Consider the following 9,461-nt stretch of genomic DNA (forward strand, 5'->3'; position numbering starts at 1 on the left):
CTTTCTTGCCTAGCCTCTAGTGTCACCTTGGAGAGGATCTTTCAGTGCTGCAGGGGCCATGGTGACACCCAAATTGTCCTCCGCCAATGTCCAAAACATCACTTCTGTCAAAATGAACCAAGCCTGGATTTGGGAGGATTTTCACACTGCTCCGACTGAGACCAATGAATAGACCTGGCCTTCCTGATGGTGCACCATCTTGCCACTGTTAGGCTCGATCTACACAACGACATTTGTCACACGACAATTTTTATAATGATCGTCTATAGTGTCGCACATTCGAGATGGATTTTTCAGAGACTGTCTCGCCGCAGTCGCAGCGGCAGCATGTTGCAGTGTGACAACATAGGCTATCATTATAAAAATTGTTGCGTGACATTGGTGCGACAAAATGACGACTTACAGTGGGATGCAAATGTTTGGGCAACCTTGTTAATCGTCATGATTTTCCTGTATAAATCATTGGTTGTTACGATAAAAAATGTCAGTTAAATCTATCATATAGGAGACACACACAGTGATATTTGAGAAGTGAAATGAAGTTTATTGGATTTACAGAAAGTGTGCTATATTTGTTTAAACAAAATTAGGCAGGTGCATAAATTTGGGCACCACAAAAAAGAAATGAAATCAATATTTAGTAGATCCTCCTTTTGCAGAAATTACAGCCTCTAAACGCTTCCTGTAGGTTCCAATGAGAGTCTGGATTCTGGTTGAAGGTATTTTGGACCATTCCTCTTTACAAAACATCTTTAGTTCATTCAGGTTTGATGGCTTCCGAGCATGGACAGCTCTCTTTAAGTCGCACCACAGATTTTCTATTATATTCAGGTCTGGGGACTGAGATGGCCATTCCAGAACGTTGTACTTGTTCCTCTGCATAAATGCCTTAGTGGATTTTGAGCAGTGTTTAGGGTCGTTGTCTTGTTGAAAGATCCAGCCCCCGGCGCAGCTTCAGCTTTGTCACTGATTCCTGGACATTGGTCTCCAGAATCTGCTGATACGGAGTGGAATCCATGCGTCCCTCAACTTTGACAAGATTCCCAGTCCCTGCACTGGCCACACAGCCCCACAGCATGATGGAACCACCACCATATTTTACTGTAGGTAGCGGGTGTTTATCTTGGAATGCTGTGTTCTTTTTCCTCCATGCATAACGCCCCTTGTTATGGCCAAATAACTAAATTTTAGTTTCATCAGTCCACAGCACCTTATTCCAAAATGAAGCTGGCTTGTCCAAATGTGCTTTAGCCGACCTCAAGCGGCACTTTTTGTGCTGTGGGTGGAGAAAAGGCTTCCTCTGCATCACTCTCGCATACAGCATCTCCTTGTGTAAAGTGCGCCGAATGGTTGAGCGATGCATAGTGACTCCATCTGCAGCAAGATGATGTTGTAGGTCTTTGGTGCTGGTCTGTGGGTTGACTCTGACTGTTCTCAGCATTCGTCACTTCTGTCTATCCGAGATTTTTCTTGGTCGGCCACTTTGAGCCTTAACTTGAACTGAGCCTGTGGTCTTCCATTTCCTCAATATGTTCCTAACTGTGGAAACAGACGGCTGAAATCTCTGAGACAGCTTTCTGTATCCTTCCCCTAAACCATGATGGTGAACAATCTTTGTCTTCAGGTCATTTGAGAGTTGTTTTGAGACCCCCATGTTGCTACTCTTCAGAGAAAATTAAAAGAGGAGGCAAACTTACAATTGACCCCCTTAAATACTCTTTCTCATAATTGGATTCACCTGTGTATGTAGGTCAGGTGTCACTGAGCTTACCAAGCCAATCTGAGTTCCAATAATTAGTTCTTAAGGTTTTGGAATCAATAAAATGACAACAACAGTGTCCAAATCTATGCACCTGCCTAATTTTGTTTAAACAATTATAGCACACTTTCTGTAAATCCAATAAACTTCATTTCACTTCTCAAATATCACTGTGTGCGTCTCCTGTATGATAGATTTATCGTAACAACCAACGATTTATACAGGAAAATCATGACGATTAACAAGGTTGCCCAAACTTTCGCATCCCACTGTATTGTCATTGTGTAGACCTAGCCTTACTGTCTGCCCGCTATCATGTTCCATAAGGCTGCTGCTGCCTGACTACCATAATTTTCCATACGGCGGCTGTCTCCATCATGCCACTGCTGCTGCCTGCCTAACATCCTGTTCCATATTGCTGCTGTTGCCTCATGTACCATACGGCTGCCGCCTCAGCTGCTGCTTCTCACTAATGCCCTGCTGCCACCACCATTACCTCTACCACTACTACTACCACCCATAGACAGCCAATCTATTTCCTTGTACATTCCATGTTATGCTACTTCTGTTGCCACTACTACTGCGGCCATGTGCCTCTAATACCCTACCCTTGCCACATCCACGTTGCACTGCTGCTGTGAGAATTTTTGGGCAGGCATTCTGATGCCGTCAAGGCATAATTTTTGGATGCTTGGTCCCCCAACAATCCCAATTTTTTTCGCCATAACACCATGCGTGTTTAAACACCACCTGCCCCCAATAAGGGAACATTTTGGGAAGATTAAAAGGCATAGCACCTGCCACAGGTTGTTCGTTAAATTTACACTGTTATCTGGGTTTTGGGTATAGAGTTGCGGACATGTGCGGCTAGATCACCGCTAGCAATATACATTCCCCATAGCTCTCAGTGCTTTTTTTTTGCTAAAAAAACTATTTTATATATATGTAAATGAGGCAAGTAAGGAGCCCAAGGGGCTGTTACTAACGTTTCAGGAGCCTAGCACCGCCCGCATCCTCCGAATCTCCTCCTTGCTCCCCTGCTGTCACATAGTTAAAGCGCCGTAATCTAGCGCATGCGCAGTTCGTTCCCTGAGGCTAATGCCAGCACAGGGAATGAACACCATGACGGCACTGTGCATGCGCTAGCCGGTGCATCACGAGATTACGGTGCTTCAACTTTGTGACGTCGGGGAGCAAGGAGGAGATTCGGAGGATGCGGGCGGTGCTGGGCTCCTTCACAGTGCGCGTGGCTGGGCTCCTGAAACGTTAGTAACAGTCCCTTGGGCTCCTTACTTGCCTCATTTACATATATATAAAATCATTAGTTTTTTTTGCAAAATAAAAGCACTGAAAGCGATAGGAAATGTATATTGCGGACGTGCTAGCGGTGATCTAGCAGCGCATGTCCGCAGCTCTATAGGCAAAATCCAGGTGACAGTGTCCCTTTAACTCCGTCAAACATGCGTTTACATATAACTGTGTATGTCAGTCAGACATGATTTACTATTGCTGTCATTACATTCAAGAGCTTGGGGGATAAAAAGCGATAAAGTAAATGAAAAGAGATAACAGTCTAGAGTCCTAGAAGACTAGAGGGTGTTCTATACCAATTTCCAGGACAATAGGAGCCAATCTGGTTTGGCCGAAGCTATTTGGATCCGGACTGTACTTTTCAAAAAATTTGGCAAATCAGAACCGAATCAAATCTCGACAGGTTCGCTCATGTGTATTTCAGCAGAATTACTACTACAATTTTAGCAGTTATAAGGAAATTTCTTTTTACATTTTATTTATGAAACCTGAGCACGAGAATAAATTATTAATTTAAATTATATATAAAAGCTAGAAATATAATGTACAGTATGGAATGATTGCTCTTAAGGCCTAGCCTACACTGCGACTTTGTAGAGCGACTGATTAACTACTTAGGCCTATTTCACACGGGCGTTGCGGGAAAATGTGCGGGTGCGTTGCGGTAACACGCGCGATTTTTCCGCGCGAGTGCAAAACATGGTAATGCGTTTTGCACTCCCGTGAGAAAAATCGCGCATGTTTGGTACCCAAACCCGAACTTCTTCACAGAAGTTCGGGCTTGGGTTAGGTGTTGTGTAGATTGTATTATTTTCCCTTATAACATGGGAGTATAATAGTACTGGAGGGGTTAAAAAAAATAGAAAATAAGTTAACTCACCTTAATCCACTTGATCGCACAGCCGGCATCTCCTTCTGTCTTCATCTTAGCTGTGTGCAGCAACAGGACCTGTGGTGACGTCACTCCGGTCATCACATGATCTGTCACATGATCTTTTACCATGGTGATGGACCATGTGATGACCGGAGTGACGTCACCACAGGTCCTGTTGCTGCACACAGCTAAGATGAAGACAGAATGAGATGCCGACTGCGCAATCAAGTGGATTAAGGTGAGTTAAATTATTTTTTTATTTTAACCCCTCCAGCGCTATTTGACTATGCATTCTGTATTCAGAATACTATTATTTTCCCTTATAACCATGTTATAAGGGAACATAATAATGATCGGGTCTCCATCCCGATCGTCTCCTAGCAACCGTGCGTGAAAATCGCACCACATCCGCACTTGCTTGCGGATGCTTGCGATTTTCACGCAACCCCATTCATTTCTATGGGGCCTCCGTTACGTGAAAACCGCAGAATATAGAGCATGCTGCGATTTTCCGGCCGGCCGGCACCCCCATAGAACTGCCCATTCTTGTCCGCAATTGCTGACAAGAATAGGACATGTTCTATTTTTTTTTACGGGGCCTCTCCCCGGAAATGCGAATGCGGACAGCACACTGTGTGCTGTCTTCATCTATTCCGTCCCCATAGACAATGAATGGGTCCGCACCCGTTCCAGATATTGCAGAACGGATGGGGACCCATTCTACAGACATGTGAATGGACCCTAATAGGCATACTGGATCCAAGGGTTTGTCCATTCCATGGTAGTAGCTTGTACCTCAGGAAATGAAATTCTATGTTAGGTTGAAAACTTTGAGGATATTAAATGACATCAGAGGTGGAAATGATTCTTACTTCACCAGTAGTATCCCCTTTAGTAGAGGTTTTCTTATTTTAGTTTTCTCAGACTTTGACAACACTCTTGGACCATCTATGGAAAAATGAATATTCTGATAGTAGGGTTTTCTTCATCTTCAGCTCTGTGCATCAAATCTACATTTCCAGGAGCCACTGGTAAATCACTTCCAGTACAAGTGGTTGTGACTCCAGCTGGGCCGACGGGTCACCTGTTATGGCCTCGATGACATCACCTTGAGTATGTTCAGTTCACTTCTGGACCACGTACAGCATCTCCACTGGCTGTACTTCCTTTAATCCAGATATAAAGGGTTCAATATTATCCAAAGAATTTCTTTTAACCCTTTCACTGCCAGGTGTGTTTGGCCATTTTGGACCTCTGGTGCTCCAGAGAGTTTTTTTAATTAGTTTTGACATGGGCAAATAAAACTTAAATTTCAAATTTAAAGAAGTGATCTGGATATCTATTTTATAGATTGATCCAGAAAATGGACGGCACTCCAGTAAGATGAAAGCAAGAAATACCTTTATTCACCCATGCAGTGCAACGTTTCGGCTCCAAAAATGAGCTTGAGAAAGGCTCATTTTTGCAGCCGAAACGTTGCACCGCATGGGTGAATAAAGGTATTTCTTGCTTTTTTCTTACTGGAGTGCCGTCCATTTTCTGGATCCATTGGTTGGGGTAAGAAGTCCATTCCCCTGGAATGTGCACCCGATTTTTTCATCTGAGCCAGTGCCGCCATTTTATAGATTGGATATAGACAGGATAGGGACAGTGCAAAATGGAAAATGTATTTTAACATGTACACATGACTTCTGTATATGCTCACTGTATGGCCCTATGATATGCTATGATACTATAGGGTATGTCAGAGTAGTTCAATATTTAGGTAGGATATAATTAAATCAGCCGATAACAAAGACACAGACAATGTTGCTGCATCTAAGGAGATCTGAAAGACCCATCCCAAATATCTTTATTAATATACCTTTATAATAATGGGAGTAACTTACAGTTACCAGGCGGTTACAATACTTAAAATTAAATGTGACACATTGCATAATTACACATGATAGCATATTGGCAATATCTTGTGGTTTGAAAACTAGGTAAAGGTTCAATTGACTGATACTGGACCCAATTTTGACACGTACAGATGTACCATGGTTAGCACTCCCGCTGTTAACTCAAATTTCTTAACTCATTTCATTATCTTGAGACAAAATCCATTAAAAAGCAATTGAAGGTGTTTGCTTAGATTAGATAACCAAACTCAGAAATCTCAGAAAAAAGGAGTGCTAACCATGTGACATCTGTATACTGACCATCTGGATCCATTAATTGTTGAAAAGCAACAAACATTACCTAGAATCTCTGAGAACATTGATATATATCTGTTCACACTGCATCTCTTGTAATCTTCTTCATTGTGTTCCAAATTGAGTGAAATACAAACCGGATTCCAAAAAAGTTGGGACACTATACAAATGGTGAATAAAAACTGAATGCAATGATGTGGAGGCGCCAACTTCTAATATTTTATTCAGAATAGAACATAAATCACGGAACAAAAGTTTTAACTGAGAAAATGTACCATTTTAAGGGAAAAATATGTTGAATCAGAATTTCATGGTGTCAACAAATCCCCAAAAAGTTGGGACAAGGCCATTTTCACCACTGTGTGGCATCTCCCCTTCTTCTTACAACACTCAACAGACATCTGGGGACCGAGGAGACCAGTTTCTTAAGTTTAGAAATAGGAATGCTCTCCCATTCTTGTCTAATACAGGCCTCTCACTGTTCAATCGTCTTGGGCCTTCTTTGTTGCACCTTCCTCTTTATGATGCGCCAAATGTTCTCTATAGGTGAAAGATCTGGACTGGCCATTTCAGTACCCGGATCCTTCTCCTACGCAGCCATGATGTTGTGATTGATGCAGAATGTGGTCTGGCATTATCTTGTTGAAAAATGCAGGGTCTTCCCTCAAAGAGATGACGTCTGGATGGGAGCATATGTTGTTCTAGAACCTGAATATATTTTTCTGCATTGATGGTGCCTTTCCAGGCATGCAAGCTGCCCATGCCACACGCACTCATGCAACCCCATACCATCAGAGATGCAGGCTTCTGAACTGAGCGTTGATAACAACTTGGGTTGTCCTTGTCCTCTTTGGTCCAGATGACATGGCGTCCCAGATTTCCAAAAAGAACTTCGAATCGTGACTCGTCTGACCACAGAACAGTCTTCCATTTTGCCACACTCCATTTCAAACGATCCCTGGCCCAGTGAAAACACCTGAGCTTGTGGATCTTGCTTAGAAATGGCTTCTTCTTTGCACTGTAGAGTTTCAGCTGGCAACGGCGGATGGCACGGTGGATTGTGTTCACTGACAATGGTTTCTGGAAGTATTCCTGAGCCCATTCTGTGATTTCCTTTACAGTAGCATTCCTGTTTGTGGTGCAGTGTCGTTTAAGGGCCCGGAGATCACGGGCATCCAGTATGGTTTTACGGCCTTGACCCTTACGCACAGAGATTGTTCCAGATTCTCTGAATCTTCGGATGATGTTATGCACAGTTGATGATGATAGATGCAATGTCTTTGCAATTTTTCGCTGGGTAACACCTTTCTGATATTGCTCTACTATCTTTCTGCGCAACATTGTGGGAATTGGTAATCCTCTACCCATCTTGGAATCTGAGAGACACTGCCACTCTGAGAAGCTCTTTTTATACCCAATCATGTTGCCAATTGACCTAATTAGTGTTAATTGGTCTTCCAGCTCTTCGTTATGCTCAAATTTACTTTTTCCTGCCTCTTATTACTACTTGTCCCAACCTTTTGGCGATTTTTGACACCGTGAAAATTTCCATCAACGTATTTTTCCTTTAAAATGATACATTTACTCGGATTAAAATAATTGACTCTATTACAAATAAAATATTGACATTTGCCATCTCCACATCATTGCATTCAGTTTTTATTCACAATTTGTTTAGTGTCCCAACTTTTTTGGAATCCGGTTTGTACTCACTTTTCCTTACAAATATTCATGTCACAGCACAATTACAGATGGCCTTCAGAATGTGTTGTTATGGAACAGTGGAAAAGATGATAAAGTTCATACATAATTCAAATAGAACAAAATTAAGGTTCAGCTATACTGATATACAGTACAGACCAAAAGTTTGGACACACCTTCTCATTCAAAGAGTTTTCTTTATTTTCATGACTATGAAAATTGTAGATTCACACTAAAGGCATCAAAACTATGAATTAACATATGTGGAATTATATACATAACAAAAAAGTGTGAAACAACTGAAAATATGTCATATTCTAGGTTCTTCAAAATAGCCACCTTTTGCTTTGATTACTGCTTTGCACACTCTTGGCATTCTCTTGATGAGCTTCAAGAGGTAGTCACCTGAAATGGTCTACCAACAGTGTTGAAGGAGTTCCCAGAGATGCTTAGCACTTGTTGGCCCTTTTGCCTTCACTCTGCGGTCCAGCTCACCCCAAACCATCTCGATTGGGTTCAGGTCAGGTGACTGTGGAGGCCAGGTCATATGGCACAGCACCCCATCACTCTCCTTCATGGTCAAATAGCCCTTACACAGCTTGGAGGTGTGTTTGGGGCCATTCTCCTGTTGAAAAATAAATGATGGTCCAACTAAACACAAACCGGATGGAATAGCATGCCGCCCCCACACCATCACACCTCCTCCTCCATGCTTCACTGTGGGAACCAGGCATGTAGAGTCCATCCGTTCACCTTTTCTGTGTCGCACAAAGACAAGGTGGTTGGAACCAAAGATCTCAAATTTGGACTCATCAGACCAAAGCACAGATTTCCACTGGTCTAATGTCCATTCCTTGTGTTCTTTAGCCCAAACAAGTCTCTTCTGCTTGTTGCCTGTCCTTAGCAGTGGTTTCCTAGCAGATATTCTACCATGAAGGCCTGATTCACACAGTCTCCTCTTAACAGTTGTTCTAGAGATGTGTCTGCTGCTAGAACTCTGTGTGGCATTGACCTGGTCTCTAATCTGAGCTACTGTTAACCTGCGATTTCTGAGGCTGATGACTCGGATGAACTTATCCTCCGCAGCAGAGGTGACTCTTGGTCTTCCTTTCCTGGGGCGGTCCGCATGTGAGCCAGTTTCTTTGTAGCGCTTGATGGGTTTTGTGACTGCACTTGGGGACACTTTCAAAGTTTTCCCAATTTTTTCTGACTGACTGACCTTTATTTCTTAAAGTAATGATGGCCACTCGTTTTTCTTTACTGCTTTTTTCTTGCCATAATACAAATTCTAACAGTCTATTCAGTAGGACTATCAGCTGTGTATCCACCTGACTTCTCCACAACGCAACTGATGGTCTCAACCCCATTTATAAGGCAAGAAATCCCACTTATTAAACCTGACAGGGCACACCTGTGAAGTGAAAACCATTTCAGGTGACTACCTCTTGAAGCTCATCAAGAGAATGCTAAGAGTGTGCAAAGCAGTAATCAAGGCAAAAGGTGGCTACTTTGAAGAACCTAGAATATGACATATTTTCAGTTGCTTCACACTTTTTTGTTATGTATATAATTCCACATGTGTTAATTCATAGTTTTGATGCCTTCAGTGTGAATCTACAAT

General features: G+C 42.4%; 2 protein-coding genes across 3 annotated transcripts in view; one reads left to right on the forward strand and one right to left on the reverse strand.

Moving 5' to 3' along the window:
* Positions 1 to 9,461, reverse strand: part of LOC122934762 (gastrula zinc finger protein XlCGF57.1-like) — a 956,305-nt gene that overhangs the window by 346,999 nt on the left and 599,845 nt on the right. The window lies entirely within an intron of this gene.
* Positions 1 to 9,461, forward strand: part of LOC122934783 (zinc finger protein OZF-like) — a 493,591-nt gene that overhangs the window by 323,655 nt on the left and 160,475 nt on the right. The gene's annotated exons all lie outside the window — the stretch shown is intronic.

Source organism: Bufo gargarizans, chromosome 4 (assembly GCF_014858855.1).
Source record: "Bufo gargarizans isolate SCDJY-AF-19 chromosome 4, ASM1485885v1, whole genome shotgun sequence".
Classification (NCBI taxonomy): Eukaryota; Metazoa; Chordata; class Amphibia; order Anura; family Bufonidae; genus Bufo; species Bufo gargarizans.